A 14,169-nucleotide genomic window follows, 5' to 3' on the forward strand; every position below is an offset into this window, starting at 1 on the left:
TTTTCTAAAACTAGCATTGCATTTAATTCGTTCAGAGTGAACTACATCTTGCTAGCTAGTTTGCCTGAACTAGCATTAGCTGGCGGCTGTAGCCACCTAGCTGCACACTGTTAAGTAAGTAAGTAAGTAAGTAAGTAAAATGTATTTATATAGCGCTTTTCACAGATAAAAATCACAAAGTGCTTCACAATACAGAGAATGAAAAAGAAAAAGAATGAAAATACAACAAATAACAATGAAAAACAATAAAATACAACATAAAAACAACAAATTAGTTAAAAGCTTGTATACTGAAAATGTCTTCAGCTGCTGTTTAAAAGAATCAATGGAGTCAGTAACAGGATAAAAACAGTGGAAGACAATTCCACAACCGTGGTGCCACTGCTTGAAAGGCCCGATCACCATGAGTTTTAAATCGAGTGCGTGCGGCCACCAGCAGACTCTGGCTTGATGACCTTAGAGCTCGGGACGATTAACGCGGTTTCAGCAGGTCAGGTATAAACTGGGGAGCTTGACCATTTAGGGCCCTAAAGGTTAAAACTAAAATTTTAAAATGAAACCTAAACCGTGCAGGCAACCAGTGAAGGGAGGCCAAAACTGGAGTGATCTGTGATCTTCTGTTGGTGCCTAATAGACGAATGGAAAATGATTCGTCTATTATAAGCTTTAGCTATTTCTACTTCTCTCATTAGCTTTTGCAAATATTGGCCCAGTCTCCCCTTGTCCTTTGTTGAGTCATCCCACATAGCTGTGTCCCTGGAGCCCTGCAGTCCAAGTTTTTTTTTCTTTCATTTTTTGGATTGCGTTTTTGCAGTTTGTTTCTTGGACATTCGCCTTTGTTCATGCCCTGCTTTATCAGCATCAGACTGTCCTGCGTTTGGGGCCTCACGTAAATCCACCACTATGTTTATTGCTCAGTGTGTGTGCTCACCTCTACACTGCATGTGGATATGTGGTCTGTATGAATGAATTGGAGATCTGAGCTTGTGGAAACATGGACAACCTCCCCCCCCCGAAGTCTCATGGAAGCTTAAAAACTGAAATCACTGCCTTTGGCTGCACACATGCACATATTCCCCCCTGTAAACTCTTTTCTGCAACGTCTATAAATTATTCACCAAGCCTCGATTGACAGGACAGAGATCCTAATGAGAAAAATGTTGCAGGGAGACACTCAGCCGTGTCATTGCGTCCACATGAGCATGTGTAAAGCGTAAATAGGCACCATGTCTTTGCATATGTAGAGGGTGTGTGTTAAAATGTGCACAGAGAAATTAATTAGCACTGGACCTGCTGGACAGGAGAAATGATTAAAACTCTGTGTAATCAAGGCAGGGCGGGAACGAAGAAATTCACCCATTTCTTCCACACTTCCTCAGATTTACTGATACATAGCAGTGAGCAAACACATATTCTACCTTCTTCTTTTACCTTATATGTGTGCTAAGTTACATTTTTCCCCGTGTCAAGAATGCGTCGGGGTGCAGTATCTTTCATAGGAGAGTCACAGGAAAAAAGGTATACATTTATCTATATCTAGCAGATATTTGATGTGTATAGTGGCGCTGTCGTAAAAATACACCTGTTTTCTAAAGCGTTAAACTTTTTTCGTTTGTATTCCAACCTCTTGGCTGCTAGCAGTCTTTCAATGGGACATAGGAAAGCAAACAGACAGAAGAGCAGATGACACAGATACCTTGAAGTTTCTATCTCCCCTACCTGTCGAATTTCTCCTTCTCCTCCCAACAACCCCCACAACACCTCCCTGTCTCTCTCCCTCTCTGTTACCTTGGAGTCTGGCCGTCATGCTCCTGTGGCTCCACTCTAAAGGTTACGCTGTGTACCCACCGTCACTGCCTGTCACTCCCCCACCACCAGCAGCTACACACACACATACACAAACACACTCCATCAGTCCCAAGTCCTGTCAAAGAAATACTGTCCGTAGAATCACCAACGTATCTACAGTTTGCCTTTGCAGAGAGAACGTGGTGGCAAATAGCAATCTCCTCCAAACAGCTCCTAACAGCACTGCTGATGAAGTAAGTGTGTTTGTTAACATGTGTGACAGTCACACACACACAGAAAGGCAGAAGAAATGTACATGTAAAAAAGCGATTGTCGGTGTTTGTGTGGAGTGGCTTCACCGTGGCATGTGGAATTGAAATGCTGCTCACTCAGAATTCAACAGGGTCCTCTGTCTCTCACAAAGATGAATCCTCTGCAAAATGAGAGCATGTAAGATGAGCGCAGAATACTCTGCATAGTTGCAACACTGGTGACACGATATAGTTTTAACAAAATGCCTGGAAGTTCACTGTAAAATTTAAGAAATGCATAACTTTGTTAAAGCCTCTCTGTAATCTTACATGTAGAGTCGTAATCATGGTGTCAAGTGTAGACGACCTGCATTTCTCTCTTATATTCCTAGATGTTCAGAAATTCCTCCACAGATGGTGACGTAGTTGCTGCAGGAAAGGAATTTAACTACAAAATGACACTGGCACTTGGTAACTTTACTTTTATGCAAGAATATAATATATAGTGGCAACCATTTGAGTGGAGTCCACTATTGCAAATCACGCTTCACGCAGACTAAGAGCGCCAACATGGTTTCTTCAGGCGAGCAGAGCAGTGCACAGCCTACAAGCAGCTTTGTCAAAAGTCATCTACATCAGTGGTCCCCAACCCCGGAGCCACGGACCAGTACCAGTCCGTGAGTCGTTTAGTACTGGAAAATTTATGGTTTTCATGGTTTTTATTGTTGTGTTTTTAAATATTTTTATTGTTAACTCAGTTTCCCTGGGTCTTTTCCCGTGTGTTATGAATAAATCCACTTTTTTTTTTATACCAGTCGATTTTTATTTTGTTGTATTTATCCGCGAAACCTTAAAGGCCTCGCCGTGAAAATATTGTCGGACATAAACTGGTCCGTGGCGCAAAAAAGGTTGGGAACCGCTGATCTACACATTTTTATTCGTTTACTGCCACCAGGGGGCAGCATCATGAACAAGCAGTCTGTGAGCTGTGCTTGCTTGAGCTGTTATAGCATAGGAAGGTCTACATTGAAACAAAGTGTTAAAAACAATAAAAAGTAACTAAATAAACCAGGTAAAAGAGTCCAGTAAAGCCACTAACTATGCTTCTCTTGCTTTACTTTTTGATATTTGATGTGTTTTCACATTTCTCCTGTTTTCCAACCAATCCCCATTCAGCCTGTGCATAGTGTCATCTACGTTGAGCTATGTGCAGTTGTATTGTTGAAGGGCTGCAAAGAAGCATGATTTCATAGGTTGAAAATCCTTCTCTGTAGTCTCCGTGAAGGAACTTTATGGTACGCAAATGGACCCAACCGCTGTGCAACAAATGAAGCATGACTTCAAACCATTGCAAGAACTTGCATTGGTTTGAATTGCATTTTTGATTTACTGCTGCAGAAAGAAACGCATTGACAATTCTGACTCAAATATTAACATCTTGTCTGTTAACTGCTTCAAAGAATAGTAGCTACATGTATATCACTTCTACATCTGAATGCATATGATATAAATGCACACAAAGAACATATGTACACTAGAATGGAGCTGTTTTAATTTGCTATTAGCCATTTAATGACACTTTGAACTTTCAGTGTAATTATGCTGACCTCACACACCTGGCACACACACACTTTGAAGAGCTAAAATAGAAATCGCACATGCAGCTGCTTGGTGTGGTGTCTCAGTGAAGTTCTCTGTTGTTTAAAGAATACACATTGTTTATTCATATATATCTGTCTCTCCTGACTTTTCCTCTCATCATTCTACCCCCCTTCTGTCTCTCCTTCATTCCTCCTCTCTGTGGGCCATCCGTGGAGCGTTCAACCGCTCTGGCGACATGCATCGCTGAGTTCTCAACATCTTGTCTCGTCACGGCAATTACACACACACACACTCGCACACTTACACACATTTAACATACTCAGTACACTCGAAACACATTTCAAAGAGTCTTTTATTTTGAGCGCTGCAATATATTCTTGAAAGTCATAAGATAAAAAAATAACATGTTTCGGGTGACTTATAATGAGAAAAACTGCTTGTATCTCAATTGGATCCGCCGTTTTGATTCAAGAAAAGACAACTGCACACTGCCTCACACGCTAACGGGACGTATAGTGAAATTCAGGAGTGAAAGATGGAGGGAGTGAGCAGGTGGTCTGAGAGGTCAGGGCAGGGATCAGTCACTGACCCTCTCCACTACTGCAAAAGGATAAGGGTTAATTAACAGCAGACTTTAATCGCCTCTGATGAATGATTCATAGCTTTCTAGTCTATAACCAGTATTTAAAACACATGGACAGAGGCAGAGCCAGCATGAATTATTCAGGTCCAATGGTAGCCCACCCAACCCCACATTTCACTCACACTGAGCGCAGACAGAGCTGAATTTCAGTCTGTGGGCATCTAGCTAGCCTGATAAAGAGTTTACAATCAATGCACCACAGATTTGCACTAAATAATCTGACAAAATCTGAGAAAAGGGTTAAAGTGATAATTATAAGGCAATCTCCTGAAATGAAGTTATTTTTCAAAAAAAGAGGCAGCATAAGAAACAAAGAGAAATTTTGGAAGATGGCTGCAGAACAAAGATAGATGAACAAAAGTGGGGGAGGCTGAGATTTACTGTCTCGGCTGTGAATGCAGCAAATAAGTCGTCACCAGCTAAGCAGCTTTGATATATTCTTAAAATCCATGGCTGTCTTGTCTTTGCTCTTTCAATACGCCATTCAACCCCTACCCCTTCATCTACTCCTGCAATAAACTGGTACACAGGAAGCTATAGGTATAGTTATAACCAAAGAAGAGTTTGAGAGTTTCATTTCAGTAAAATTATTAACCTGCATTCCCAACCTGTCACACATTTTGTGGTAAGGAGCATTTTACAGCCTAAAACTTTACATTATGCCATTTTTTTTAAACAAACAATAGGCCAAATATATATGTGTGAAAACGAAATACACTTTCACTATTTCCACTGGAATTAAGATGGTAAGTAGCACCAATTGCACTTGATTAACTGATCAACATCAAGCATGTCTATGGAAGCTTTGTGAGTTTGCTGGTTTTGTGCATTATGTGTAGGTACAGTATTTGTTAACACAATGCCATGAAGGGGCGATATAAGCAGTTATCTTAGAAAAGCAACTGTTGCTGCTTCTCTAAGGTCTGTGGAGGGTTAAACAATTTTGGCAGCGAGAAAGATTACTCACAAGTGCAAAACGTTCAAGACAGATGCCGATCTTTCCCCGAGTGAACGTTCCAGCAAATTCACCCCAAAGTCAGACTGTGCAGTGTTCAGAGAAACTACAAAAATCCAAGAGCTACATCTCAGAGGCTACATTCCTCAGTTAGCATGTTAAATGTTAAAGTTCATAACTATACAAACAGAAAAAGACTGGAAAGTATGGCTTGTTTGGAAGGTAGAAAGTAGTGATGTGCGATACCACTGATTTCCTTTCCGATCTGATACCAAATTCAAATTCAAATTCAAATTTTATTTGTCACGTACACAGTCATACACAGTACGATATGTAGTGAAATGCTTGGACAACTGCTCGTGACCTAAAGAAAACAAAAAAGGAAAAGGCTATGAATAAGATAGGAAATAAATATGAAAAATTAAAAAGGGTAAATTTAACTAGGAAGGAATAAAATATAAATTAAGGTTAAAAATGAAATAACTGTACAACACAAATTAGAATGAAGGGTAAAATTCAGGGTGGTATCGACGATACTGATCCGATACAATACTTTGTACAAAAACGTATTTTATTTATTGTATCTCAAATTATAACGTCATAATGATTACAGGACATCAGATTACTTGTTCTTATCACTTAACAATGCAGAGTTCATCAAATAGATATAAAAAACCTGAAGTTGTGCGCTATTTGAACACCTTGCCCGCCTGCAGCACTAAAGGACTCCGTGAGAGACGTCTGTCTCGCCCTAGCAGCACATGTCCCTGTCCTCCTCTTCAGTTCGCCTCAACATACGCTCGTCATATTCTGTGATATGATTTACTCTGAGGTGTTTGACGAGGTTAGTGGTGTTGCCACAACACCTCACTTTCTTGCCACATGTATCGCAAACCACGTTTGTGGATGTAAAATATGGCCGCGCATAACTCCAGTTACGCTCAGCCATTGTTGTGAGTGCGCACGCCAAGGAGCTGACACATTTATACAGCTGTATTTCGCACATGACTATGAAAGGCGGAAGAGGAAGTAGTTCCTTCCAATGTAGACAATCGGAATGAAATAGGTTCTTCCCACTGTGTTCCTGTTAATGATAAACTACACATTTACGCTAAATTACTAAAATATCGATATTTTAATGTGAGAATCGATTCTAGAACATAAATGACTGGTATCGGAGGAATCGATATTTCAGTATTGATCCGCACATCACTAGTAGAAAGCTGTATCTCTTTAAAAAATAATATTGGCAGCACGGCTTGGACTTGCAAAATTGCATCAGAACTAACCATAAGACTTCTGGAGCAATGTCCCTTGGAGTGACAAGACCAGAGTGGGGATGTTTTTCAAAAACCAAGCATTATATTGGAATAAATGCCTCAAACCAACTGTCAAACACAGTGATGGACGTGTGATGATTTGGGCACCTCGTGCTCATTGATTGAACTCCTCTTTAAACCCAAGTATTGAAGAGTCAAATGTGAGCCCATCTGTCTGACAGCTAAAGGTTGACCAAAACTGGGTCATGCAACAGGACAATGGACCTAAACACAGCGGCAAATCTACAACAGAATGGCTGAAAAAGAAAACAAACAAATGTACTGTTTATAAGGTTGGGGAAACCTGCAGTCAGCTGAGACTGAAGAAGTCATTTGGATGAGTCACAAAATGTTTCTCCCACTGAAAACGCTACGTCCAGATGAACAGAATCAGCCTTTGGGGATTTATTTACCTGGATGATTGAGCATGCATCAAGACAAAAGAAACAAGGGGTTGCAGTGGTCCACTCAAAGTCCACACCTCGACATGTGTGAAATGTTGTGACCTTAAGAGAGCTGTGCATTATGATGAACTGAAACAAAAAGTGGATGAACTGAAGTGGATGATGTGAGAAAAATAAGAAAACAAACAATAATCCTAATAAATAACATGTTCGAAGAGGAGTAGGAAGAGGCATAAGCTGTTTTTAATCCTACCCCTAATAATAATCACTTTTACTTCCTCTTTATACCCTTTTTGCCACATATATTAATTAATGACTGTGAACAACAACTGTGAAATATCCTAAAGTATTATTTATTGTGGCCACAGTTTTTTTAATGGTCAATTAGGGGTTTCTTTTTGTGAGAATATTTTAAAATTAAGAAATATACTTCAACTAAATCTTTCTTTATTCTTCTCTGTGTGATTTAAAGTTGAACCTCGACTCAGTGGACTAAGTAGACTATGTGGTTCTTTAATCATCTTTAATAATCTGTAAAAGAACTGCAACTCTAAACCTTTTTACTCTGCATATGTTAGTCCTGTTCTTTGTGAGTTCAACTCAAATGGAAATGTTTACTTTGAAATCTGAACACTACTTTTCTTTCTGCGCATAGCTTTACGGCTGTCTTGTTAGTTCAGTTTTATTATTCAAGTTCAAGCCAAGCTCAATCAAACATATCTTTAAACAATCCAAGGCCTCATGACCACATGCTGCATTTTTATTACTTAATATGGGAAGAAAAAGAACGTAAAACACAATATTTTGCTTAACAAGCTGCTGCCGTATGCCCTGGAGGTACTTACTAACAAAGAGTCTGTAAAGTGAAAAAGCTGTGCATATGAAACAGAAGAACCGATGCTGCGTCTGAACCACACATATGCTAAAGTTGATGACTTAGAGGGGGCAGGTATACAAGCAGCTTCTTAATCAGGTGTCCAGAATGAGCAGAAAACACATAGACACTGATTAAGAAAGAGGAGAGGCATAATAGAATAAAAACACTTTTAAACTGTGAAGATAGGGGTTAATGCTGCAGAGGGAGGAAGGCTTCTCTGGACTTTGTACATTAATTTAGAGCTAAGATTAGACTAGAGAGGCTAGTTGCCCTTCTAGACACGATATGTGCTAATGGGGACACAAATGTACTCGTGTCTTTTTCTTTTCTTTTCTCACAATGATTTCTTTTTATGTCACATCTCATTTCTCCTTTTTGGCTTTTGGCTTTATTCTCCTGTGCCCCCACATCCTTGTTTGTCAGGATTACAGTGTCTTCGTGGGGTTTTTTTCTTTCTCAAAAGCCAAGTGTGTATTCAGAAATGAAGCAGTGACATCTGTTTGTCCGGGTTCTTAATTCAGTGTGTCAATCAGTCCATTAAAAATGCCTCACTAAAGCCTTGTCTACAGTAAAATGCACCATTAGACAGCTAATAAAAATATGTGAAGACTCATTAGCATCAACTGAAAAGATCAATAACCCATTGTGAACTCTAGGAGGCATTCACTCCCAAAGTTTCGACATGAAAAAGGTACAATTAGGCTCCTCTTCTTTTTAAGAAAATCTGAATCCCCAAAGCCGCAGCAGTGCCCATTTGCTGCACAAGTTTTTCTCTCCATCTGACAGAGAAAAATGAAGAGTTTTGGTTTACCTACCCAGCCAAGCAGAGCCTAAATGAAATGTCATTATAACCACAAGATAAAAACAAATGAGGCCAGCGGTACTGTGGTGTGAGGAGAGATCAAGAACAAGAGAGTGCTGGAGGTAAAGCTTGAAATGAGGGAGAACGGGTGAGACTGTGTAGGAGGAAAATAGAAATAGTGTGGGGTGGAGGGTAATGGTGGTGGTGGTGAGGGGGGATTTGTTACAGTAATTGTGTCCAGAGCACTTGTTTACCCAGGAGCGAAGACAGGTAGAGGCATTAGATGAAGGACACAGATGGATACATCACTGTGAGAGAGACAGATTATGGGATGGATGGCTTTTCAGTTAGACTGCACATTTACACCAAAAGAGGAAAGACGGATGACCATTTAGTCTTAGTGTACGGTGCTGATTCTTATTTAGACTTTTAATAGTCTACATAAAATAATGTCCAGCCTAATGAAATGTACAGATTCAGATATTGTTGGAATAAAGGCATGCAGTGTCCCAAACATAAAATACACAATTGAGCAAAGCAGCAAGAATCCAGGAAAGACCATGTGTGGAAACAAAGAGAGGGGGAATGGTACAATACCAAAAACAAAAAAACAAAAACTGACACAAGAGGCTATAAATACACAGAAGGTAACGAGGGTGCTGAAAATAGGAAAGAAACTAAACACAGCTGAAAACAATCACGATAATGAGGCATATAACTAGAAATAAAACTAGACAACTAACTAACAAAGTACATCAGGAAGCGAAACATAACTAAAACTAACTCACTGAAAAAAGAGGGGGAGCAACAAAAGAGTCTGTGCAGGGGCATGAAGGTGGGAAGAGAAACAACGTATAAAGTATAACAGGAAGTGATTCAAGACTAAAAGTGATGCACTGAGCACAGGTGAGCTTTAAAGAAGGAAAAACATAAGATGATAAATGAAGGAAACCAGTAAATTTAATGAATGCAAATCCAAACATCAAACAAATTAAACAAATGTAAACTAAAGAGTTAAAGAAAGGAGATAAAGAACTAAATTAGGATTTTAAAAAAAAACTACAGACATAAACATAGAGGAATAATAAATCAAATACAAGAAACCTGAAAGTAACTAGTACTCAAAAAGAAGCAATACTCTTGTTGAAGTATAAATGATACCAAATGTAAAGAATGAAACTCTGCAATAGTCAAAACCCTTGTGACAATATTTAGTTTGATTTTGTCTGCGTTTAGATCTGGTAGCAGTGAATTAACCAATCAGTTCACTTCAGTTTTAAATTCATATTTTATGTGAAATTAATTCTTAATTCCATAATTAATCTTTTGAAATTCTACCTCCAGGATCAATTTTAATGTTCCCAGACAGTTTTAAAATGTAAACCATGTAAAAAGAGCCCACATTTGCAGTTAATGTGGGTGATGACCCCTTCCAGTTTCCCTGTTTACCTCTTACTTTCCCCTGTTTTTGTGTTGGAGTTGTTACCTAAAAGGATGTGCTATAACCCTCTCTTCTCTCCAGCAGGCACATGCTTCCTCTTGGTTTTGTTTGCTTTTTGTTTAACCTCACTTCTTGCAGACATCTCCGCTTTACTTGCGATATCACAATATGATATAGCCATTCAACTTTTTAGTAAGTCTAATTTAATTCAGCTTTAGGTTATTTAACCTCCATTATCTGTGTGGTCTCCTTGTTTTTGGGGAATTTTTGACAATGTCTCAAACCTATAGAGGGCAAAAATAAAAGCTCAACAATATCCCATAAAAGAATCATTACACTGTAGCATTAAATAAATCCAAATGTAAAAAGTTACCTTGGTTTTAATAATTGGTGCCCATGCTCTTATTCTTAAGCGGTGATTGTAATGTAAACCATAACAACCCCCCTGGGCAACCGTGCCTCAGGCGGTTGGGAAGCGCACCTGTAACCGGAAGGTCGCCGGTTCGATCCCTGGGCTCTCTGTCCTGGTCGTTGTGTCCTGCAAGACACTTCACCTACCGCCTACTGGTGAAGCCAGAGGGCGATGGTGCGATATGGCAGCCTCGCTTCTGTCAGTCTGCCCCAGGGCAGCGGTGGCTACAACTGTAGCTTGCCTCCACCAGTGTGTGTGAGAGTGAATGACTAGTGGAATTGTAAAAGCGCTTTGGGTTCCTTGAAAAGTGCAATATAAATGCAATCCATTATTATTATAACACCCAAAATCCATCCATCCATGCATCCATCTTCTTTATAAATAACACAGACAAATATATGTAACATCATTTAAACATCATTTAAAAAAATAAAAAGTGAAATGTTCTGAATGTTGTGAAATATCTGTGAGTAGAAGTGAGCAGATCGATGCAAATACCGAACCAACACTGGTATACTAGCCTGATGGGATCAAAAACCTCTAAATTCGGTATGCAGCCCCCTGAATTATGTTAAATAAATGAAAAATTAAATAACATGAAATAAAATAAAATGTTATATTCCAGGTCTCCAAATAACAACAAAAAGAAAAGTCTCAAAATACATGAAAAGCTGAAAAGTGTGTTTTATTGTGTCAACTCGTTATTTTGGAAAGTAAAAATCACAGTGATTTAATGGTCAATAAAACGTGTTTAAAATTTACAAATCGATGATGATTGATGTCATAAATCACGACACACGCTCTCTCCTACATAAGCTGAAAGTATCGGCAATATAAAATTTGCACTTTTGCACAAAACTATCAGTAAGTGAAATGATACAAACCTGTGCCACAGGGGTACAACTCTCAGTGCTCTGAAAATCAAAGAATGATCCTGGAAACATGTCGGATTTATTTATGCACCAATTCAGGATCATGTGACACACACACACAAAACCCCCATTAAAACACATAAAAACACAATGAAGCAATAGGTTTAATCCTCTTTTTCTCCCTAATTTAATGTAATTTTATATAAATTTCACTTGGATATATTGGATTAAAACAAATCCAGCTGATCCTGTGAGGTCGTCTTTATAATCTATGTTTCAGCGTAGATGAAAATGTTCTTTTGTGGCAATTCAATTTAGAAACACAACATGAAAATGAACCAACATGAAAATCTGATGTTTTACTGTACATGTAATCACAGAAAGCCTCTGGAGCGAAATTATGTGTGCATTGTGCGTGTGAGTGTGTGTGTGTGTGTGTGGCTGTGTCTATTAGAGAGCATTGTCCAGTATATCAGACAGCCCTGTCATGTTCATGTCGCGGCAGCAGGGTATAGGAGGTGTTCTTGTCTCTGAGTGATGCGATGGCATGAACAGCATGGTTTAAGAGCTAAAAGAAGGTCATCGATGTCTCGCTTCACTATCTCTCCCTCCTTTTCTCTCCTCTCTCTGTTGCCCCTGTCATCCCTACTGGATGATCCCTCGTGCTCTCTTCCAACCCGGCTGTCTTTCTGTCCTTCGTCACGGGTTGCTGTGTTCCATTTTTTTCGTTCTTTTTTTACAGTATTGCATCCTGCTCCTTGTTTAACTCCACTGCTCTGAACTGATTTTATTTTTGCTACATTCACGGTCCATGGAGGGAAGTATTTGCAAACTGAAAAAGTAAGAATTGTGAGGTACCTTGAGTGCAGCGCAAGACAAGGGCCCCAGACCGGACCAGGTTTGTCACCATATCCCTGAGAAGAATAAGACGTGCATGGAACCGCCAGATCCATGTCACTAAGAGAGGCTGTGACCTGCTTACACAGTTGCTAAATCATTTCAGCATTTCAGAGTGTGGTTTACATGGCAGTTTGGTTGGTTTAAATGAATGTCTGACTGTTTTCAGCACTACTATCTAAGGTGACTGAAAGCTGCATCAGCTTTCACAGCTCTCACAGATAAATTCCACTATATCACCTCTGGTCATCTTAGTACACAGATCTCCATCTTTATACCGTGACTGCAACTATGCAGCAGAGGATTGGGTGTGCATTTGGCTTATCTGAAATAACATGGGAAGCCAATGTACTGAAATGAATGTGACCTTACAAATGTTTGTAAACTCGGGCACAGCAAACCACTCTCACTTTCACAGCACCTCTGTTTTACTTAATACTTTACCTAATATTTCAAAGTTGCTGAGCGGGACACACCAGTGTGTTTTTATGTATTTAGTGATGTGAAGTAATTGGCTTTTGTGGACTTCTCATCCGCTTTCAATACAATTATCCCGCAGACACTAGTTGACAAATTACTGACCCTGGGACTGAGCTCCTCTCTTTGTAACTGGGTCCTGGACTTCCTGACCAACAGACTGCAGTCTGTGAGGATCCACAACTTCTCCTCATCTTCCATAGTCCTCAGCACGGGCTCCCCTCAGGGCTGTGTGCTAAGTCCCCTCCTGTTCACGCTGCTTACATATGACTGCTCACCCAACCTCCCGGGCTGTCATATTGTAAAGTTTGTGGATGACACAGCTGTGGTTGGTTGCATCACAAACAATGATGAGAGCGGCTACAGGAAGGAGGTGGAACACTTGGAGGACTGATGCAGGCAAAACAATGAGAAGAAGACTAAGGAGATGATTGTGGACTTCAGGAGGGGAAGACACACACACACCCCTGCACGTTGGAGGATCTGCAGTCGTACCCGGATAGCAGCCTCACCTGGAAAAACAACACTTCCAGCCTGATCAGGAAGGCTCACCAGAGGCTCTACTTCCTGAGGAGGTTGAAGCGTGCAGGAATGGAGAGCTCAGTCCTCATCTCCTTTTACAGATGTGTGGTGGAGAGTGTTCTGTGCTCTGGCATCAACGTGTGGCACGGAAACTGCACTGCGGCAGAGAGGAAAGCGCTACAGAGGGTGGTGAAGGCTGCACAGAGAGTTGTCGGAGGCAGCCTCCCAACCGTCACAGACATATACACCTCCAGATGCAGGAAGACTTCTCAGTGCATAAATGGATAAGAACTGTTATTGTAGCACCTTAACCACTACTTGACATTTACTGACACTGTCACTTTATCAATGCTGGTCATCATGCCCTTTGCTGCTAAAGTATTTATTTACACCTATATATATTTATACCCATACTCCATACTGGTACTCAGGTTATTGCACGCTAGTTATAGTATTATTTATTGTATTGTCTTATTACTTGTCATTTCTGTTTGTTAAAAAAAACAAACAAACAAACTTAACTATTTAACTTAAAAAAAAACAAACAAAAAAATTCTGTTTCTTCATTATTTTTGTTTCTTTTCACATTTCGGGACCGTGTGTACATAATTTCGTTCCACCTCATGTTAACATGTGATGCGAATGACAAATAAAGCTCCTTGAATCCTTGAATCTTTGAATCCTTTTTAGCTCCCAATAACAACACTTGTGTCACCCCTGGTTTGCCCAATGTCTATATACATTCCTTGGCCACTTTGTTAGATACACCTGATTTTGCAAGTGTCCCACGTCAGAGGAGAATAGCCAGGCTTCTTCCTGCTGATCAGGCAACAGTAACTCAAGTAACCACTCATAATAACCAAGCAGAAGCTGCTCCTCTGAAAGCACAACATGCTAAACGTTGAAG

Source organism: Maylandia zebra, linkage group LG5 (assembly GCF_041146795.1).
Source record: "Maylandia zebra isolate NMK-2024a linkage group LG5, Mzebra_GT3a, whole genome shotgun sequence".
In the NCBI taxonomy this organism is placed as follows: Eukaryota; Metazoa; Chordata; class Actinopteri; order Cichliformes; family Cichlidae; genus Maylandia; species Maylandia zebra.